Source organism: Aquarana catesbeiana, linkage group LG02, assembly GCF_042186555.1.
Source record: "Aquarana catesbeiana isolate 2022-GZ linkage group LG02, ASM4218655v1, whole genome shotgun sequence".
Classification (NCBI taxonomy): domain Eukaryota; kingdom Metazoa; phylum Chordata; class Amphibia; order Anura; family Ranidae; genus Aquarana; species Aquarana catesbeiana.
In genome coordinates, this window is record NC_133325.1 from 342,153,878 (window position 1) to 342,175,916 (window position 22,039).

The 22,039-nt window shown below is 40.4% G+C and overlaps 1 pseudogene; it reads left to right on the forward strand.

Annotated features, from left to right (window-relative positions):
• Positions 1-827: 827 nt before the first annotated feature.
• LOC141129907 (protein lifeguard 4-like) lies at positions 828-2,492 on the forward strand (annotated as a pseudogene).
• The last annotated feature ends 19,547 nt before the right edge of the window (positions 2,493-22,039 follow it).

The following is a 22,039-nucleotide window of genomic DNA, read 5'->3' on the forward strand; positions in this document are numbered from 1 at the left end:
TGTGATAGTCACACTAAACCCTCGGGATTTGGTCAAGGCCATAGCTGATTGTATCTTCCCTCTGACAGGAATCTCTGAACCATTCAACCATAATCATTGAAGTCTTGCTGGTCATCACAGGCTCAATATGTAGGGATCTGTGTAATAGGAAAGATACAGCATCATTAATATTTTTAGTCAGAAAGGGTAGCAAAATATTTATGTTAGTCGTTTTTCAAAAGAAAAAAAGCTATACATTTTCATAATTGAAGTTTTTTGAAGCCCACAAAAGACAAAATTAGAGCTGTGCTTGATATCCTAGCTATTCTATCCTCGGCTGAACTATACACTTTCTAGTGTACTGTATCTATGAGGCTAATCATTTCAGAGAGGTTTTCTTTCCTTTATTGTGTGCTAAATTCTAAATGTCACCAAGATCACAGCACATAAATTCTTTGGCTCCAAGCATGAAATTCTGTATGTTCTTTTTATTGTTTTATATCATTCTTACATACAAACAGTGCTCAAAGAGAAACAAAAGGGAAAAAAAGCTTTTGTTCTCTTTTACACCTCTGTATTTTTTAATGGCAGATGTTATACAGAATTTAAACAATAGCTCCAAACCACTTGACTTTAATGCACATCCTGTAAAATACAACAATGTAAACACAATCTTTAACAATATGAGAGGTTAGCTATAATAAAAATAAAATGCAATTGTGCTTATACATTACTGTATTTATGGAATTCTAGTACTTGTATGAGTATGAGGACACTGCAGTAGAAGTATAAAGGCTAACATAGAGAATTAAGTATGCTAAGAGCTGATGACGATCTTCCTATTGGCTGTCGTTCTTCCTGTTGCGTTTCCAGCTTGTCTGGACTGGGAAAATCCGTATTTGTCAACTAGGTAACCTGTGATCATGGCGTCTGCTGACCACTATCCCATGTCTTCCATCGTAGATGACTTCAACTATGGGTCTAATGTTGCCTCGGCCAGTATTCATATCTGTATGGATTTTCTACGGAAGGTCTATTCCATTTTGTCTGTACAAATTATTCTGACCACAGTGACAGCTGCAGTATTCCTCTATTGTGACCCAATCAAGACCTTTGTTCAGGGCCATCTTTAATATTGATTGGACCCTGGACAAAACTTTTCTTGGGGCCCCCCCCATGCAGTTTTGCGCTCCACCTGCTCTGAGACATACAATAACTAGCAGCTAGACTCAAAATCAGTTTACTGAATCAGAACAGGCAGCTATTGCGATTGGTTGCCAGAGGTTACAGTGTATCATTACCGCTCACTGACTGGTTGCTAGAGGTTACAGAACACATTACGGCTCACTGATTAGTTGCTAGAGATTACAGCACATGATTTCTGCTTGTTGATTGGTTGCTAGAGATTACTGTGGATATGACTTCAGTGGGGCATGATATACATATCAATGCCGCTGGCTGCCCCTATTTACATATGAATGCCGCCGCTATTTACATATGCATGCTGGTAATTTACATGTAAACACAGGGTCTGCAGGTGAGCCATCTTTACACAACAATATGAATGCCGGTAATTTACATGTAAACACAGGGTCTGCAGGTGAGCCATCTTTACACAACAATAGGGCAGAGCTGGGCAGCATTAGTAGCAGCACTTCACACTGAGATATTGGGACACAGCACAGGACTGAAACTTCAAGGGACAAGGGAAATAAACTAAGACAGTTGGCAAGTATGAGACAGCTGCTTTGGGCCCCACAGCAATGACAGGGCCCAGGGCAGCTGCTCCTTTTGCCCTGCCTTAAAAACGGCCCTGCCTTTGTTCATGAAAGCCCTGCTTTACCTTTAATCTGTGCCATCGGATCACTAGGTACAAGTATTGCCTTGACCATCTACAGGCATCAACATCCAGTGAACCTGTATCTGTTATTTGGATTTATTTTACTGGAAGCTGTTACTGCTGGGATTGCAGTGACATTCTATGAAGTGGCTGTGGTTCTACAGGCATTTATACTGACTGGTGCTGTGTTCCTTGGCCTTACTGCATACACTTTCCTGACCAAGAAAGACTTCAGCAAGTTTGGGGCTGTTTTTTCTTCTACAGTGAGACTCTGGAGATTATGTTAGCTGCTGGAGGAGCTTTGCTATTTTGTGGATTCATCATCTATGATACTCATATGCTGATGCACAAATTGTCCCCAGAAGAACACATTATCACTTCCATCAACCTTTATCTTGATATCATCAATCTCTTCCTTCACTTTTTACACTTACTAGAAGCCGTAAACCGAAAATAACTTGCAGTACTCTTTTATTCTTGGAATTAAAACTCAATTCAAATTAAAAAAAAAGTATGTTAGAGCTAAGATACTAAGGGGCCATATAAAATCACCATAAATAAATACTTGAGAAAAGCGGAGAGGGGAATGGGACTTTAAATGAAGCACGTAGGTATAAAAAGATGAATTTGATTGTATATGTCAATAATATAATACATAATGGTAATCATGGTTCAATGTAAATAGGGTAGATGATCAGTTACAATTCATACATATACATATACATACAATGGGAAAAGGAATCCCATAATTGCAAACAATAATCACATAGTATAAATTTTGGGGAAAAGCTAGTACACGTGATGGATTAACACAGCATATAGCATCTCTACGCATTTTGTAGATTGATCCACTCTTCAGGAGCATGCACATAGAGGTAACCTGAAATTTAATATGATAAAAAAGAATTTCTTTAAGGTCTGACCCTTCCAAGGACAATAAATGATTTTAAAAATTAAAATAGATTAAAAATTAGCCCATAAATACCCCACTCTCTGAAAATACTTACAATTGTACTTATATAATGAGGAGATGACACTGAAGATCGAAAACCCCCCAAGGGCTTCACTACCGGTAGCTGAGTTGGTGTGGGCAGCCTGAAACTCCACAAGGACAACATCAAGGGAGGACAAATTTGGACTTACTTTGGTGATTCTGTTTTCTATCTCCTACTATTTCATTTATTGGCACCTCATTGATTCGGACTTCACTGACACTTTTATTTACTTATTGTCCTGCCCTTTACCGAGTACAGGACATATTGTACTTAATTCTATATCTATATTATGTTCTGAGAAATCCCCTCTTTTGATATATTTTGCATTCATTGTCACACACGACTATTTGTACTTCTTGGCAATTTGTCCTCCCTGGATGCTATCCTTGTGGGGTTTCAGGCCGCCCACACCATCTCAGCTCCCGGTAGTGATGCCCTTAGGGGGTTTCCGATATTCAATGTCATCTCCTCATTATATAACTACAATTGTAAGTATTTTCAGAGAGTGGGGTGTTTATGGGCTAATTTTTATTTTATTTTAATTCATATAATTATTTATTTTCCTTGGAAGTGTCAGACCTTAATTATTTATTTTCCTTAGAAGGGTCAGTGTCAGACCTTTTTTACATCCACTTACATGCTCCTGAAGAGTAGGTCAATCTACGAAACGCATAGAGCTGCTATATGCGTGTCAATCCATCACGTGTACTAGATTTTCCCAAATTTGTTTTGTTTGATTGATTATTGTTTGCAACTATGTGATTCCTTTTGCCATTGTATGTATATGTATATATGTAAGAAGGCCAGTATGGTGACCTGAATTTATGGGAGGAGCCCGGTGGGTATTTAACCAGCCCGCTCGCCTGTGGTCTTTTTCGGTTTCCTGTGGGCGATACGTTACATCACTAGGCCGACTCTTCCAACTCGTTGGCGTTTGTGAGTTGCGCGAATTTTCAAAGTTTCTGTTCGCAGTTTCTGAGTGCCTTCCGTTGCCGTTCGTAGTTTTTCGTTCAAACGTGTCTGGCTCGGCTGTCACAGGTAGGGTTTCGTTGACATTTCTTCATTTTTATGCATCACTATTTGCTAGATATCGTGTGTCACCCGAACTCTGATAGGAACTTACGAGTCATACGTTAAAAACCCTGCACATAGCCGCAGCACTCAGCCACCGATTCGTGCCTCTATCATTTCTAAAAAGAAAAACATTTCATTCATCTTTTACGTACCTCACTCTGCTTCGAATCCAGTTGCATCCGCTTTGCACTGGTTCATCCAGGCGTGTCTTAGTTGTTCGTGTCTCATGTTTCATACCATGCTCCACAGTCCGGTCCGTTGTCAGTCACAATTGCGGCAAACCGATCCATGCCTCTATCATAGCTTATCAATTTAATCATTTCACTGTCATGTACAGCGCTCCAATTCGAATCTGGTCGCATCCATGATGCACCGATTCGTCCCGGTGTGCCCCAGTTGTTTTTTGGCCTTATTTCAGTACATGCTCCAGAGTCTGGTCATTGTCAGTCGCAGTTTGCGGCTCACCGATTCGTGCCTCTGTCATTGGAAATCATTTCACTGTCACGTATCACGTTCCAACTCGAATCCAGTCGCATCCGTGATGCACCGATTCGTACCGGCGTGCCCCAGGTATTTTTTGCCTCATTTCAGTACATGCTCCAGAGTCCGGTTCATTGTCAGTCACAGTTTGCGGCTCACCGATTCGTGCCTCTGTCATGGGAAATCATTTCACTGTCACGTATCACGTTCCGGTACGAATTCAGTAGCATCCACGATGCACCAATTCCTCTTGGCATGCCCCAGGTATTTTTTGGCCTCATTTCAGTACATGCTAAAGAGTTTGGTTCGTTGTCAGTTGCAGTTGCGGCATGACCGATTCGTGCCTCTGTCATGGCAAATCATTTTATTCATTTCATCATTTCACTAATTTCACTGTCACTTATCTCGCCCCGATTCGAATCCAGTAACATTCAAGATGCACCGATTCACTCCGGTGTGCCCCAGTTGTTTTGGCCTCATTTTAGAACATGCTCCAGAGTCCGGTTCGTTGTCAGTCACAGTAGCGGCACGACCGATTCGTGCCTCTGTCATGGCAAACATTTCATTTCACTGTCACGTACCACGCTCCGATTCACATCCAATGGCATGTGCGATGCATCGATTTGTCCCGGTGTGCCCCAGTTGACTTGGCCTCATTTCATTCCGTGCACCACAGTTCGACTTGTTGCTTGTCCCAGTCGCGGCACACCGATTCGTGCCTCTGTCATGGCAAATCATTTCATTCATTTCATTATTTCACTCATTTCACTGGCACATACCGTGCCCTGATTCGAGTCCAGTAGCATCCGAGATGCACCAATTCGTCCCGGCACACCCCAGTTGTCTTGGCCTCATAACGTCTTGCAACCATTGCAAGCACACATCCAATCGCAACTTCTTGCAATCGTTGCAAGCACACATCCAAGCATAAACTCCCTGCAATTGTTGCAAACACTCATCCAAGCATAAACTTCTTGCAATCGTTGCAAGCACACATCCAAACATAACTTCTTGCAATTGTTGCAAGCATGTATCCAAACATAACTCCCTGCAATCGTTGCAAGCACACATCCAAGCACAAACTTCTTGCAATAGTCGCAAGCACTCATCCAAACATAACTCCTTGCAATTGTTGCAAGCACACATTCAAGCACAACTCTTGCAGTCTTCGCAAGCACATGCAGTAATACGAATTTCTCACAGTCACTACAAACGCATCTTCAGTGACATAAGCTCCCTTGCAATCGTTGCAAGCACACATTTAAGCACAGCTCTTGCAATCGTTGCAAGGCATGCAACTTAGCATAACTTCTTGCAATCATTGCAAGTACATTCCCAGTGGCACACAAACAGCCACACATCATTTTCAGCGGCACTTAATTGGCCACTTGTCTCCAGTGGCATTTTCATACGAGCCATTCACCATTTCCTGTCTGTCATTTCTCCCTTAGGACAGTTGAGTTCAGCTTCTGTCCAGCACCAGGTATAGTATTGCCACACGCAGCTGGCTTCTTCTCGTAACACTATCGGGTTATAGCTAGCCAGCGTCCAGCATTTCCTATCCTTACAGGATCCCGGAGAGCCTACGGTGTTTATGGCACATACAGTAAGATCTCTTCTACGTGGCATCCAGAAGCATCAGCCCATAGCCAATGGCAAACGCTTGCCCATCACAACTGCCATCTTAGGGACATGTCAAAAATCCTTGCATGTTCCCCAGTCTAGTCGTCCAAGTGGCCATCTAACTGGCCCTTTACGGTTTCTACGGCCTAGCAAATTCATTTTTAGTGGCACTGGCAGCCAGGTACTATATAGACACCACCTGACTCGCTTTTAAAACCATTACGTCCTTCAGCTTGCGGTCTCCGAAACTCAACAATATGGACCCGAGGTCTACATTAACCTCTTTCGTACTAACAACTCCATGCAGGCCAGCCTCTCCCTTGACAAGCTGAAACCCATCAGGTCAGTTCTCCAAGACTTCACCCATACACGGGGGTGTACTAAGAAGCAGCTTCAGTCTCTCTTGAGAATGCTCAACTCCGCAATACGAGTCATTCCCTAGGGTCGATCTTGTGTCATGCCTCCTGGTCTAATGCTCCCAGACACAGGAGCCCGACCATATCCTTATTTAGACACCGCGGTAGTAGCAGACCTATCAATGTCGGAGGGTTCCAGACTACGTGGAATGGTATATCAATGTTTATACCGCCAATATCGCCGCTATCACCCCAGGTAGTGACAGATGCCGCAGCCTCCACAGGCTTTGCTGCAATTTTTGGCCACCATTGGTTTACAGGACCATGGCCTCCAGAGATACCCCCAAATATACTTAGCCGGTGTCCAGCACCTTCTGGCCTGACCAGATCCCCCAAAACCATCTTTAGTCTCATCCCATACGATCCGAGACATCTTGCGCGGCATCCAAAACGACAAATCATAAGCAAGGCCAAACGTATGCTCATAACAAATGCCATATTCCAGGACATGTCTACTATCCTTGCTAGTTCGCCATTTGGCCTTCTCCCCAGCCTGGTCGTACAAGCAGCCATCTACCTAGCTTACTACGGGTTCTTGCGGCCAGCGAGTTTACTCACAGCAACCTCGCCAGCCAAGTTTACATAGATTTCACCTGGCTCACTACCAAGATCATTTCATCCTACACCTCGCTGTATCTGAAACCCAGCAATCAGGCTCCAGGGTAGACATTCACCTCTATAAAACAAACAATGTCTGGTGTCCGGAACCATATCCGACCGCCTACTGTCACTCCTACTGGAACAGTCAAACTCTAGTCCCCTACTACCTTTTCTGACCAAACCCTTGAATGCCTGCCAGTTTGTCAAACATGTGAGGATTCTTCTTCGCAACCTACACCTCAACCACAGTCAGTACTCCGATCGCTCTTTCCGTATTGGAGCAGCCTTGACCGCGTCTCGGGATGAGGTCTGTCAGGGATCTACCAGCGCCAGACCTGGGTGTTTGCATGCGCCTATGCGCTGACGCGCCCCTGTGCAAACACTGCAGCGAACTTCTACTGTTCCCATGCATCAGCGCAGCGCTCGGGCGCGCGCGGGTGCGCAGCGCGTGCACGGGCACGCATTCACGTTAGCGCCGTTTTGGCGCCAATGAGAGCATAAGAGTTCCCCTGTTCCATGGGTGCATGGCTGCTTCGTCTCAGCTCTGTGATTTCCGTTAACCTGCACCTGATTGATTGTTTCCTGATTTGACCCGGCTTATCTGACCATCCGTCCTGCTCCAACCCGATCCGGCCTGCCTGACTATTCTGCTGCTTCTTCCAAATACCTTTGCCAACCTCTGCTTGCCAATCTACTCTGCCTTTGCCTGCCGATATTGCCTGCCTCACCTACCTACTGATCCGGACTGTCTGACCATGCTTGTGCCTGCTGTTTGCTCCTTGCTGTTGCACCTCCAGCTCCAGCTCCAGTGATCTCTGCATCTCCAGTGTTCCAGCCTGCTGCTTCCAGTGACCACCTTATCTGCAGTCTAGCCATCCCTGGAGGGATCTCACCTCACCCCAGCATCAGAGACTCTACTTCAACAAGCACTCCTACCCCACTGCGCTCAGGAGACCACTGTCCCCACTCCAGTGGCTCCTGAACCAGTGTTGTAGGAGAGGTCTTCTCCTACAAGTCAGGCTCTACTACCAGGTACCTAACAAGGTCCCAGTTCATGTCATTTAGACACTAGGCAGGTGGAAGTCTGCCTGCATCGCCTGGTATATCCCCAACCCTCAGGTGGAAATGGCACAAGCATTCACCAAACTTGCTCAATAAATAACACTGAAAACTAATAATACTACACCCTACCTGAATGTTTTTGCCCCCTTATTTTGGCATACCATCCATCAGACCAGGGCACACTTCAGGTCCATTTCATGTTGTAAGTCTTTTATGGTAAGTCTATCTTGTTCATATCCGTATGAGCCATAGGGCTTCAACCATAAGTAAGAAGGCCAGTATGGTGGCCTGAATTTATGAGAGGAGCCCGAAGGGTATTTAACCATCCCACTCGCCTGTGGTCTTTGTCGGTTTCCTGTGCGCGATACCCACCCTCCCATCCCATTTTTCAGGGCATTTCTCAAATACATCTCTCCTCACAAAATATTCATTTCTAATCTTGGGTATGCCCCCTTATTTTGGCATACCGTCCATCAGACCAGGGCACACTTCAGGTCCATTTCACGTTGTAAGTCTTTTATGGTAAGTCTATCTTGTTCATATCTGTATCGGCCATAGGGCTTCAACTATATATATATATATATATATATATATATATATATATATATATATATATATATATATATATATATATAGATAGATCTATATATATAGATCTATCTATATATATATAGATAGATCTATATATATAGATCTATCTATATATATATATATATGAATTGTAATGGATCATCTACCCTATTTACATTGAACCATGATTACCATTATGTATTATACTATTGACATATACAATTAAATTATTCTTTATATACCTACGTGCTTCATTTAAGTCCCATTCCGCTCTCTGCTGTTCTCAATTAAATGGCCTCATTTAAAGTCCTGTGGTTCTTCCTTTTTCTTTTTATATAAAAAAATACTTGTGTTAAAGGATCAACCATTACTGAGCAATATGATAGTCATGCACATTATTGCCAATAATAGATCTGGCATTTTTGTGGTTGTTGTGTGGTTAACCACTTCAAATATAAACAAAATTATTCTTCTATGATCGCTTTAATTTTGTTGAGGCCGTTTGGGTGGAGGGTTTTTAGTGTAAATATACAGTAGGATCTCCTGATTTCAGTCTCCAAGATGCTTTTATATATTCTGTTGGTGTGACATTCAAAAAGATGTCAGATTTGTTATAGACTAAGGTATAATGTTTTGATACCCCATGTTTCATGCAACCTTTTTGGATATTGTGTCTGTGTTGTCTAATCCTATTTGTTCTGAGTGGTTCTACCTATATATTGTAGGCCACGGGGCAATCTGCCATATACATTATGTAATGTGTATCACTGGTTATGAGAGATGTCATTGAATGTGCTGTGCTGTGGATATGAAGTATTTTGCTCTGTTGTTAAGTAAGATAATAAGATTGCACGTGAGTATTTCTGCATGGTTGCACCTGTAGCTTCTTGTTATTGTTCTATCAAATAGATCTTTGCTGGAGGGTGCTTATTTCATTCATAATCTTAAGTCTACTGGGGCATAAGATATTTTTCATTGTTTTTGCCTTTCACACCTTGGTGTCTTAGATATTGTTGTGTTGAGATATGGATCTTGTAGAAGCATGTGCCATTGCAACTTAAGTGCATTCTTGATTTTACTGCATTGCAGCTGGTAATAACATTACAGCTTTATTCAGATTTGTCTGTTTTATCTTTCAGTTCAGAGAATAGTTTTTATCAGCTTAAATTGCAGGCTTTGGTTGTGGATTTCTGTATTTGATTTTTTTGGTTGGTGCCTTTGCTTGACTTTTTGACAAGTTTGAAAGCCTGTACAATAAAATAATTAGGCATAGAACACTGTCCCTAGGGTATATTGATTTTCTAATATATATATATATATATATATATATATATATATATATATATTTACATATATAATATACAAATATTCATTTTATTATATAAAGTAAATTAAAATGAATTTTAGTGCACACACGCACAGTATAATATCCATCATTGGTAAACTATAAAAGATGATATTTGTCACGGAACGTCCCACACTCCGCTTGAGTGCTTCCGTCATATACCACTTCCTCCCAGTCTGTATACAGATATCCCAACCTCTCTGAGCACAAACAAGGCGACACTTGCTTGTTGCTACCAAGAACTGACTTTATTCAGAACCAGAATACAGTCTTATATACACAGGAGAAGATTACTCTAACAATACAAACGTAACCTAATTAACATGAGCTAATTATCTAATCCTTTATACAGCCTAGGTGACTGAGACATGACCTTTCGCCCAGACTTGTGGTCACCGAGCTTCACACAGTTATATCAACACAATGGCAGTCGTCCCGTCTCCTACATTTTATAGAGGACAATGTCATTAGCTCATTCAATTAACATAAACACAGGTTGATGACACCAGCATCTCCTCACAGGATGTGTCCCAACAGAATGAATCCATTGAAAATCCAGGGCCCATAATCAAAAGGCAACAGGCTTGCATACAGTCCTCTCCAACAGCCTCTGTCCCGGCTAGGTCTGTGACAATATTGTGTTGAGTAAATGTATACCAAACATGTTAAGTCTTAAAATGATGTACTCCCATGACATCGCAAAAAATGACAGTACCCAAAAATCTGTGAGCTCTGTTGCTAGAATCGTTGCTTTCATTCTCAATCACAGCGATACCTCAAGTGTGGTGCAACCATGGTTTACCTACATGTGCGCACCCTGGTAAACACTAAGAAGCTAAGAAATAGTATCACACAACACAGAACTAAAAAGGTTTTATGAAGCATGGGTGAATAAAACATTATATCTTAGTCTCTAACAAATCAGCTACGTTATTGAATGTTACACTGACAGAACATAAAAGTTTGTAGGAGATTGTAATCAGGAGAATCCACTTAAAACCCCGCTGCCCAGATGCATTAAAAGATACGTTCCCCCTTTTAGAAAAAATAATAAATGCACATATCCTTGTAGAAAAAAAAATGTGCACTTTTTATTTTTTCCTGCAGGGACCTGAAAAGCATTGCACCCATGGTCAGTGGATCAGGGGTACAATGTCAGGCTTCTGCAGACAAGCCCTGCAGTTTTCAGCCTGTACCTCCATATGGGCTGTAAGTTTTAAAGCAGCAGGGATTGTGAATGAACTACAAGGATGCTTATCAGCACCCTCACAGTTCATTCAGAACCACAAACCACCTGCCATGGTGGCTGAGGGTATTTGTAGTTCATTCATTCACAGGAAACTGTGAATAAATGAAACGCCCACATGGGTGGAGCCTCACATGGCCTTGCTGTTTTTGAATTGTGACAGTGGGTGCAAGGAGAAGAACCCCTGCCCGCTGTCACTCTGAGGGTGGGATTGGGGTAGTGGCAGCAGAAACTGGAACATGTTACATGATCCATCCCAAATATTTGTGGAACAAGTATCATGTTCCAGTAGGTTATCCCTTAAGGTAGTGCAGGAGATGAATTGCAGGTTTCTGGGTGTACTAGGTGTACTGTCCTTCAATCCCAGATCTTTTGATTTTTTTGGAACAGCCTCTGTGGTCATATTTGAGTTTCTTGAGTGAAAGAACAGCTACCATAAGGTGGAATTACCATAAGTTACCATAAGGTGGAATAACCAATAGTCTAGTGTTGGAGGACAGATTTGAATCCAAGTTTTTGCAGTTTGTTTACAATCAATAAACAAAGTCACCTGCAGAAATACAGCAGTAAACGTGTAAAGCTCAAGATTAGCAGAGATCTAATGGACAAAGCTTTGGTGTTAGATATACTGGGTAACCCATTTTAACATGAAGAAATGTTACCATAAGTTCTCAGTATCCTTAGATCATCGGGCAAGCCCACAGGATATGAAAGAAAATTTGCCTAGGACATTATAGCACATGGGGCTATGGATCTAGATAACAGGACTGGTGTCAAATAGGATCTTGCAAAATATAAATTTGTATGAGTCTGTTGGATTGTTTGGGAAAAACTAGCTTGCAAGTTTCCAACATTTCCTTCCACCCCTTCCCCCATCCAAACCTCCAACATTCGCTTCCCACCATGATCTGGGTTGACAAGCCAAGTTGTTCAACGACATGATAGTTTATAGTTCATCAGTTCATGTAGAAAATAGAAACTAAATACCATACATATATAAGTACATTGTAGATTACTTCCAGTATGGGGACAGAGAAAGGCACAGGATTACTTGTAGAAAACTGGGTTCTGAGTCTATGTCTCAATTGGAAGTAGTGAAATTGCATATTGTTAGGTTGAAGGTGGTATAAGAGGTAGATACCCTTTAAGGCCCAGAGTTTGGCTTCTGGCACAGTGAGGAGCTCCAGAAGAAGTTTATTAAACCAGAGTGGAGTAAATTCATACAAATGGGGTGTAATATTAGGCCAGGTCCCAAACACAAAAATGTTGACCTAACACTCCACCATGACCCATGGGGGCTAAGGAGTCTCCCACTCCTCACAATAGAGTGCATAATGAGTACATATCTCGAATTCCTGACATTTAATGGTAATAAATAGTAATTGTTCTGATGTATCAATATTACAAAAATGGGATATTGGCAATGCAGTATACCTGAGAGTGGATTTTTTTTTTAATTTGATGTTTTAGTTTGTGCCTGCTAATGCCCCAAAATAAAGGGGTTGAGAGGAGAATCCTTTTTTATTATCAATTTTTATTTAGTCCTTCTGCTCAATCTGAGCAGAACAGTTCACTTTTTTCTGTATTTTGACAGTGGCCCTTGCCGGATCCATGTTTCATCCATGGGAGGCCAGATGTTAACAGACTTGCATCTGTTTACATCAGGCTACCTCCACTTATTTATTTATAATGTTATAATGTTATTTTTAGCACCATAAAACATGTCAGCAGTGTTTTATGTTTCTACAAACAATAATTACATATTATCTGAAGATTATATTCTCAAGAATTTTAATTACCACATGCCACATATTTCACCCTCTGCTTCATTTTAGGGCAAAAAACCCTCCACCATATTTACTTCATTTATCCAATCCTGTGCAGCTGAGACAAATTAACAAGGAATTTGAGTTTCACATAATTGGATAATTTAAGTAAACCTTCACACTTTTTTCAGTGAACATTCTCAACTCCTTATTGAATAAGCCTTATAAAATCTTCTTATTAAAAATATAATATAGTTTTATAGTAGTAATATATAATAAGTAATATCGTTTTATAGAAGTAAAAAGTCCAACAGTATAAAGCCATGGAAACGAGGTAAAGAGAAAAAAAATGCAACATTTAAAAACTCTGCATATGAACCCTTATGCATTTCTAAAGACTTGTCAACGTAGGAACTTACCATTTTTTTTTTAAGTTTGTAACTTTTTAGCACTTGACAATTGCTTTGTACAACCATTACCACCCACACTTTTATATTGCTTATTCTTGTTAATTCAAGTGAAATTCCAGATCCATAGGAGACACCTTGTTACAGGCAACACTATGTAGCTGCCATATATAGTAAACAATTTACAATAGCTGAGGAATAGGGATAAACAAATTGGTATGGGTGATTCTCAAACCCATAATAAATTCTGAAATTTGAAAATTTTATTTTACAACTTTGACGTTTATGTGAGGCAAATCTTGCAAATCAGTTCTGCCCATTTTCAAGTCTAATAGGCAAGGGAAATCTGGGTATGCCATGGGGCACATTTACCAATTTAAAGAAAATGTAATAAAAATCTGATATAGCTAGCATGATGTAATTATGAGGCTGACATTGAAGAAACACCATTCTCTTCGATTACATTCTTGGGAGGTGGCTTTACAGTGTATGCAGTGTTGTGGAAAAGTATGATATTCACAGACAGCATCACTGTATTCTGGCAGCATATATTTTACACGTGCAATTGATTTTCTGACTGTCACATTTAGCTTGGCATAAATACAGCAGCAGTACTGCAATCTGGTTCAATTAAACTTTTTAGGTAGCTTTGGCTGACACAGCTGATTTTTATCAAACATTAATAGGTCTAATTGACCTTTGGAAGTAGTATATACAACAGATCTTAGGCTAGCTTCACACCTACTGTATGCATTTGGTGCATTTTACAGAACTGCACTACAGTCCATTTAACATGGTTTAAATCTGTACGTTTTGTTTTACTGCATTTTTTGGAAAGGGTCAGGGACTTTTTCTCCTGCAGCAGATTGCCTATTGCGTGTAATAGACTTCAATGGAGCCACATCAAAAATGCAAGTGTTGCGTTTTTTATGATTATTACATTTTTTTTTCTCTTTAAAACACTGTGTATAGCTGGTTGCTAAGGAGTGGGTAAGGAAGCTGGCCACACCCTAACAAACAATGAATCATCAGCTGTCAGCGGGTTTCCCCACTGACAGCTGAATGTAAAAAAAAAACATTGTCGGCAATAAAAAAATTGTCAAAAATGGCATGGGGGTGACCCGCCAATCCATACCAGACTCTTTCAGGTACGGTTTTTAAGGGGAACCCCATGCCAAAATTAAAAAAATAATGGGGCCCCCCAAATCCATACCAGACCCTTATCCCAGCATGCAGCTCAACAGATAAGGAAAGAGGGAACAAGCGAGACCCCTTTTTCTGAACCATACCAGGCCGCATGCCCTCAACATGGGGGGATGCTTTGACTGCCTGGTTCTCTACCTGACAGTTCTTAAATAGATCAGGGGTGGGGCCACCCAGTGACATCATCTGGTGGTACCACCGCCTGTGATGTCATCTACCAGTGCATGCTGGACCGCCCCCTGTGATGTCATCAACCAGCGCATGCTGGACTGCCAATGTCACAGGGGGGGCAGTGCCACCAGGTGATATCGCCAGGTGGCCCGTCCCCTACCTATTTAAGAACTGTCAGACAGAGGAGCAGGCAGTTCCCCCTTGCCCCAAAGCACCCCCCCATGTTGAGGGCATGGGCCTGGTGTGGTTCAGGAAGGGGGCACTCAGGGAACCGCTGACAGCTGCAGTACTACATTGTGTTGTCTTAAAAGCTCACAAAACACTCCAAAACCACAACCCTGCATTTCACAGATGAGGCAGTATTTATCCTAAGATAAAAATTAGACTGCTATATTTCAAACACAATAGTCACATATACTGTATCGTGCAGTGACTGGAGAGTATGCAGCCCAATTGGGCTGCTGTATGGAAGATTTTACATGCATGCAGTTTTATTCATTAAATAAAAATGTGTGTATTATTTCAAAGACAACACCCAGAAATATTGTAAAAAACTCTCTGCACATTGATTAAGCAGTTTTACTAAGATGCAATTTAGGTGGGGGAGAGGCGGGTTTTATTGTGAAATAATATTTAATTTTATTTCTGAGACAAAGCCAGAAATGTTGAACATACACCATGCACACTACAGTATGTGAGGCTTTTTACTAAGCCACTATTTCAGAGGTTAGAATTGTGAAGGTTTCATCATGAAACAAAATCTTCAGTGTATTATTTCAGGGGCAATGGCTGGAACTCCATGCACAGTAAGCAGCTTCAGCATTTTGCTGTTTCAGCAGAAGCCACAATGCAGTTTTTTTTCTAACTGTTATAAAGGTTTATTAAATATTGCACATCAGTTAGCATAGTCAGCATAGGTGTTAGGGGAGGGGAAGAAGCATTTTAAGAATAGTTTAAACTGGTGGAATAGACTATACCGTGCTAGTATGTGGTGGTGTTCTGCAAACAATGAGTAGCTTTGCCTATGTCAGGCAGGAACAAGTTCATGCTGCTGAACCCTAAAATAATGTAAAAAGACCCTAGCAAAATTATACCAAATACTGTATGTATAATATATATATAGTACTTCCCCCTAAAAAAAAAACACTAAAACAATAATCTCAACCCTAAACCCTAAACCCCACCCCAACCTTTATTTTTTGTTTAATTTTAAATGTGTATTTTTGTATTATTTTAAATGTGACATAAAAAAAATGAATTGAGGAAAACAATTCAATGAGGATGGGGGAGCTGCTAAACAACTTAAGTGGCTGACACACATGAAAAGGTAATCATAATAAATACTGTTATATCTATTTGTTGTGAACACAGGGGTGGGGGGAAGACAGCAATATATAGCCCACCACACCACAATTCACAGTATTGGAGCACAATACAGAATATGAACATTAGGAGATGGACACTATGTAGCTCACCACACTGAAATGTAGTGTAATGTAGTACCATAGAGCACTTTTTATAGTAAATACAGTATGTATTTAGCACTATTTAGTACTGTATAACAGCAACTATCTCTCTTTGCAAACTCTCCCTGACATTTATAGGGAGTTATAGGGAGAGAGCTGGTATATATTAAAGCAGAGTTCCACCCACTGTTTCATCTGAACGCTATCAGCTTCAGAATTGACCAAAAAAACAGCATTAGGCATTTTTTTTTCTCTTTACCTTGTTTCCATGGCTTTAATTATAGCTTCCTGTTTCCCCCATTTGCGGTGATTTACGTAACCTCCTGCGGCGCACTGGCTCCTGGGAGATGTGTGTCATGATTCCCAGGAGTCAGTGGGCATCGCCGTGTAATGGAAATTTGTAAGTTCTGTATATAATTGTATTGTATTTTGTATGTATTGCACATTACCCTCACTGTGCACACAGCACTAATAATGTTTTCAGTAAATGTTTACATTCTTTCGAGTCCTGATTAGAATAAGCCTGCCTATGTAACGCCCCTTGTTATGATAAACCTACAATTGTAATATTAATGTGATACCTACGTAATCATGTGCATAAAAAACTTCAATTGCGTCATAATAAAGCAGAACAGTAATTTGGAAAGATGCTGAGCGTATCTTTTGTGTCTGTTCCCTACTGCAGTAGTTATTATTAATTTGGAACCACTAATCAATATGAGGACAGGAGTTGCCTATCATCAATTATGCCCAAGTCAGCATGGCGACCTTTGCCTTAGGAGGGGATTCCAGGTGACCCTGAGTATCCAAAACGAGGAGCTTGAGACGATCTGGGAATTTCTGATAATCAGCCGGCTGAGGTAAGCCTTTTGCTTACATTTGAGTTATCAGACTTCCTTGATTGGTAAGGCATTTTTGGGACAAAGGGTACCTATTTTACTCCCCTTAATCGAACTGTATTGATTGGTGGTTATATGTTATGTTGTCCCTGTCTATTGTCCATCGGAGTGTTATAGATAAGAAAGGGAAGAATAGTGCTGTTCACAGGTATATGTAGTAAATCTGCTAGATAAAGTAGTTTAGAGGCAAGAGGGTATAGGCACACGTAGAGAAGAGAGAAGACTGGCCAGTCATTATGGGCATTAAATTAAGTAAGGGAATGAAGGGTAAGAGACCTTCAAAAATGCCCAGCGCAAGAGGAGCGCTACATATGAACCAAAGGTGCGGTTCCGCCTATACTGAGCCCCTAGATTAATGGTTAGAGTGGACATGGATCCACAATGGGTAACTGGGTTACCAAGGTCCACAGGGACTAAGAATCATGCAGAGTAAACAGCTAGAGAAACAGCTATCTATGTGAGCAGGATGGATCAAAGGTGACAATTAACACTAGACAGAAAGGGACATTTTCATGTTAAAGGGGTGGCATGAATTTGGGGTCAGGCACTACAACTAGTAAGTCAAGAAACAGAGAAATGAGAATTAAAACAGAATACTTTATATGTTGTCAGAGAGGGAAGATGGGATGAGCACTCTGGCTGCCCATCTGATCATAGAAGCTAGATATAAAAGATATCTGAACAAAATAAGGAATGCAGAATTTAAGGCAGGGAAATATTAAAGAGTTAAAAGAAAGTGAGAGAATAATATGCATGTGTTGTGTACAAATGGGAAAAATGTAAGCAATTTTAGAGAGATATTGGTGTATGTATGTGTGAATGCTGGGAGCTTTAGTTCTATTGCTTGTGTGTGTCATGTATGCAGATGTGACCCCCTCCTTTGTGCTCTCCTGAAAGAATGTCCCTGAGAGGTCAGTGATAAGCTGGAAGGACACCATGCCAATTCCAGTTTTTTAGACAAAACATGTGCCGGGTTAACGAATCTAATGGTAAACAATGTGATCACAATTATTTTGAATCTGTTTTCCAAACATGGTAAAATGAAGGTTACATTTAACCGTGTATTACACAAATTGAATATCCTTTGATAGTGGAAACACTGCATTTAGAAAAGGGAAATTAAGTAAAATTAAGTAATAATGAGTATTAATTTCTAATATGAGTTTAACAATTTTATTAATAATATAGATATATTGAAACTGGTTTAGACAACCTTTGGTTGGAAATGAAATTCAGGTTAATGGGGAAATTTGTAATGAATGAGATTAGTTTAGATTAAGATAATAATTTTGTAATTTTACATTTATACAATAAGCCCTTATTGAGAGAAAAAAAGATTAAGATGAGGTTGTTATTTTGAATAAAGCTGCCATAATTTTAACAAAGCCAAGATGGATGGGATACATAAGAAGTTCTTCTACAAAAATAAAATTTTAAGGTTTTTGATAATAACTTGATGTGCGGTCCATGATGTGAGAGTAATAATAAATAAAATTTAAATATAACAGACCCATCACATCAAGTCCACACACCCTGTTAGGATAGATGCCACCTGCAGCCAGTTGTTTTATAGTTTTTGATGCTTTCTGGTCCATCATACAGATTGTTGATCCTTTTGTTTTATTTATTTTTATTTTTGAAATCCAAAGCAGAATGTGTGGATTGTGAAATGATGTGCCTCTTTTTCTTGTAAGTACAGTGGTATAAGCAGAAGAATATTTTGGATTTATGGACATCTCTCCATGACCGCAGGGTATTGTTATCATTTATCATAATATTGCCAGGAAAAAGTTGTCTTTTGAAACATGAAACTGAAGTTCTTACACAAATAGCATGATAGAAAACAAGCTAATATATATATATATATATATATATATATATATATATATATATATATATATATTTATGCAAGCTGGACCCAGTAATGAAGGGTTCACCCTGATATATCAGAGCTGTAGCTTTTATGCAAAGGTGCTATTAGACAAAGTTAGATATTGTTTTGGTCAAACATTTAATTTTTAATGGTCCGACATTCTATGCAGCAAATATACAGCTAACTAAATGTTTGTCTAATGAAAGGTTTAAAATATGAGTTTGTTTATGTACAAAGCTAACAATGAAAAACGCGTACATTTATACAAAAGAAAGGAAAAGACACATGTGTTAAATTGATGGTGTAGGAATCCGCTGCTGTGAGCCCAGTGCGGGACACACTCCCTGAAGACCCAGATATTACATTTTTGTAGATTTGAGTATGCAGTTTATCACCCAGATGGATACTCTGTATCCAAAGTCATTGGATCCTTTTTGCCCAGCTCAAGAAGCAGAGCTCCATGTTTTAGCAAAGCCTGTGAGCTATAAAAAGAGTGTATATTTATATAGATAGTCGAGATATAGAGAGCTTTTGGTTCCATTTAAAGGGCCAGAAGTTTGTTTTTACTTCGGCAGGTAAACCAACCAAGCATGCCAAGTTAATTTGATCGGCTGTTTTCAGCCTTCCAGGTTCTTGCTGAGGTAGCCATATTAACTTTCACACATGGAAGCAGACCAGGTGACTAAGGATGCTGCATTTACAGCCCCGGACACTTGACGGGTCTGTGCAACTCACAGATTCCACCCTAGTTCTGGCCCAGTATAGCTGGGATTAATAATTCAACTTTAAGGACCCCAGAACGATAAGAACAAGTGGTCCACAGGGGGCAACTTCTTATGAAACAGGACTTTGGAAAAGGTGATCATTTATGTCTGCCAGCCACTATTTTCCCTCCAGCTTGACACATGGATCGTGTCATCAGTCACAAGCAGTTATGGCTGCCTTAGTAAATGAGCGTGGGATAGAGCCAGGGTTCTCCACAGTTGTTTTTATAACATACCACTTCTTGTTTTACCTATTACCAAAGGTGTTACCAAAAGCTGAACATCCCTTCCAGATATTACAAAAAGATATATCCAGATGCCCAAGTTAGGATCTTACGAGTATGGATTTTGTCTGTATGGACATGTTTTTTGGATGTCCAGTGGCAAATGCTACTGCAAAGGCCACAGTAAAAAGTGTTATCAGAAGTAGTTTGTAAGTACAGAGTGCCAGAAAGTACAGAGAGTAACAGAGGAAATCATTTTTTATAGGAGAGTCCTTACTAGAAGTATTGAGGTTTTATTTTTAAACCCCTTACTGTCTACAATGTAGCGGACAAAGTAGAGTAAGAAACTAAAAAACTTTTGCCTGAATGTTTTCTTATATTTTATGAAGCCCCTAAGGGGGATGTTGGACTCTCTCCCTATGGGATTTGGTTTGGGAGTGTGTTACTCACTTGCTTATATTTTGTCTCAGCAGCTGAAGTCCTCCATTTGGATCTCACAGAGAAAGTTGCTGATCTTTTAAGGTTTTTTGACAAACTCATTTATGTGTTTTCTCCCCAATTCCAGATCCTAAAAGTTTGGAAGGATCTAAAACTAAAGCCAGGTGACTTGTGGATTGTTAAGAGACATTTATATATAAGGAAATGTTTGGAGACTCAATACAGCATCTATTTCATGTACAGTTTTTGCAAAACTTGAAGGAAAAGTCACCTGGATCCACACCAGACACTGCAAAAATGACTAAATTAAAGAAATCTCTGTGTTTGATTTGTTTCCCTCTTGTGATCACAGTCTAGGGTACTTTTTGATTCAATTACTTTAATTGTAAGGGATATATACATTTGAAAAATAGTTTAGCCATGTTAAAGTCATATTTGTCTTTTGTTCGTCTTCCATTTTATGTAGAATTGTCTGTGTTCACATATGCTGATAAGTCAGCATGCCTACAATTCAGCTAGAAGGCCATTCTGGCCACAAGAGTGTACAGCCAGTACTCTGTAAATATGTCTTATCAATCATTTGTTTTTCACAATGAAAGTCATTTGGTAATGAAAAAGTTGCTCAGCTATTATTTTCTCCACAATGGAGTTTTTGCCTCTTTGGCCAGGACTACCTCTACCTAAGCGTGTGGAGGTTCCAGGTTAAAGGTGATAGCAGGTATGGTTAGTAGGGATGAGCCGAACACCCCCCTGTTCGGTTCACACCAGAACATGCGAACAGGAAAAAAGTTCGTTCGAACACGCGAACACCGTTAAAGTCTATGGGACACGAACATGAATAAACAAAAGTGCTAATTTTAAAGGCGTATATGCAAGTTATTGTCATAAAAAGTGTTTGGGGACCTGGGTCCTGCCCCAGGGGACATGGATCAATGCAAAAAAAAGTTTTAAAAACGGACGTTTTTTCAGGAGCAGTGATTTTAATAATGCTTAAAGTCAAACAATAAAAGTGTAATATCCCTTTAAATTTCGTACCTGGGGGGTGTCTATAGTATGCCTGTAAAGGGGCGCATGTTTCCTGTGTTTAGAACAGTCTGACAGCAAAATGACATTTTGAAGGAAAAAACTTATTTAAAACTACCCGCGGCTATTGCATTGCCGACAATACACATAGAAGTTCATTGATAAAAACGGCATGGGAATTCCCCAAAGGGGAACCCCAAACCAAAATTTAAAAAAAAAAATGACGTGGGAGTCCTCCTAAATTCCATACCAGGCCCTTCAGGTCTGGTATGGATATTAAGGGGAACCCCGGCCAAAATTAAAAACAAAAAAATGACGTGGGGTTCCCCCTAAATTCCATACCAGACCCTTCAGGTCTGGTATGGATTTTAAGGGGAACCCCGCGCCAAAAAAAAAAAAAAACGGCGTGGGGTCCCCCCAAAAATCCATACCAGACCCTTATCCGAGCACGCAACCTGGCAGGCCGCAGGAAAAGAGGGGGGGACGAGTGTGCGGCACCCCCTCCCTCCTGAACCGTACCAGGCCACATGCCCTCAACATTGGGAGGGTGCTTTGGGGTAGCCCCCCAAAACACC